Source organism: Oreochromis aureus, linkage group 15 (genome assembly GCF_013358895.1).
Source record: "Oreochromis aureus strain Israel breed Guangdong linkage group 15, ZZ_aureus, whole genome shotgun sequence".
Lineage (NCBI taxonomy): Eukaryota > Metazoa > Chordata > Actinopteri > Cichliformes > Cichlidae > Oreochromis > Oreochromis aureus.
In genome coordinates this window covers 22,367,349-22,368,966 of record NC_052956.1, presented here as the reverse complement: position 1 = coordinate 22,368,966, position 1,618 = coordinate 22,367,349, and the positions used below count along the sequence as shown (strand labels likewise).

The 1,618-nt window shown below is 35.2% G+C and overlaps 1 long non-coding RNA gene across 1 annotated transcript; it reads right to left on the bottom strand.

The window, feature by feature from the left end:
• Positions 1-335: 335 nt before the first annotated feature.
• LOC120432990 lies at positions 336-1,378 on the bottom strand. Its single transcript, XR_005608248.1, has 3 exons — positions 1,303-1,378; positions 1,117-1,145; positions 336-708 (listed from the first exon to the last, which is right to left on the bottom strand). It is a non-coding gene; the product is annotated as an uncharacterized LOC120432990 (long non-coding RNA).
• Between the last annotated feature and the right edge of the window lie 240 nt (positions 1,379-1,618).

Below are 1,618 nucleotides of genomic sequence, written 5' to 3'. Positions count from 1 at the left end.
GCGAGGAGGAGCCAGTCTGCAGTTATTTATAAAAGGAATTCCTAGTGTTCCCAAAAGATTAGATTTACTCAGATGTAATGTAATGAACTGTAAACCAGACAGAGAAACAATACCCCCTTTATCGCAAGATTATTGAAAATGATCAACTCTCTCTCTGTTTAAGAAAAATGTGGTCCTTTTCTGGAAATCCCAAATTATGCAGCTGGAAAGGCTGCGTTTCAGAATGATTGGTCGCTGCTGTGTCGACCCCAGTCAAACCCAGAAATCACTGACACAAGTTTGTTCTGTTAATTTGAAATAAATTGGTTTTCACAAACAGCTTTTCTGAGGTTTTAATTTGCCTTTGCAAAGACAACAAACAACAACACAGAGTACAGCAGCAGTCTGTATTTCTTTAGATATAGAATAAATACAAGAATAGAACCATTTATAGAAACACCTTATATACCTGCCACGGTCACAGAATACAATCAGAACATTACATGCAGCTGAGTATATCTTGTATTACAAAATTATATGGAGACAAACACGCTGTGATGCATCCTTCATTTCAGCTAGGCCAGTATAACAAAGAGAAGCACAGACTCTTAACATTTTCCATCACATTACTGAAGTCTGACAGACGCAGCAGGATCAGTCAGTGTCCATCAGGAGATCTTCTACTTCCATTGTTCACTGTCAAAATCTTCATCGGTCAGCATTACATACCTGTGACATACAGCATGATGACAAACTCATTCACTCTCTGGACATTAGACTTCATCATGATATAGCTTTTCTGATCTTTGGGCATCAATGTAGCACAAACTAAGAGCGATAAACTGTAAAGACATCCATGACATTACATTAGTACCATTAGGTACAAAATGTGATTTATTTAAACTCAAATGAACATGAGCATTGAATCAATAGAAGAATTTAACATGAAAACTACACCTGAAGCTTCAGCTTGCTCTTCTTTTATATTATCTTTCCTAAATGGAAATTTAAACATGCAGATGCATTTTGGTTTTCCTCTGAAAATTTGATTTACAAATATTAACGCTTTAAACTCTGTTTTCAGAGATAAAAAGACAGAAAACACAGTTTGTTTAGCTCTGTGCAACAAAAACTCACCACATTTTCATACAGCTGCACTTTTATTCCTTTAAAAAAAACCAGAGAAGGAAACAACTTTAGCTTTCACAGAGAATATCCAGGTTTATCAAATCTTCCCATTTAAATGTGGATATTGATAAAATCAAGTCAATTATGTAAACTTAACTTTTGTAATTTCATTTATAAATGTACAGTTATTCTTACCTGTTACTTGAAGCATTAGTAAAACTGATGAAAAGAATTTAATCCATTTGAACTGAGTCATCATTCTCTGTCTTTCTCCTTCCTGCTTTTCACACTAATGACAGTCACAGTCTCTGAAACAGAGCTTTATGTAGAGAGGCTGTTCTGACTTCCTGTGGTTATCATCTCACTACCTCACTGTAACTGTTAAAAGTTCAGAGTCCTTTCCCAGGAAATTCTCATTCATAGCATTCTGTTGTTTCTAATAACTACATGAACCAAAGAAAATTAGAGGTCAAAGGTCACACCTGACTGTCAAAGACCCTGCAAATTTAAA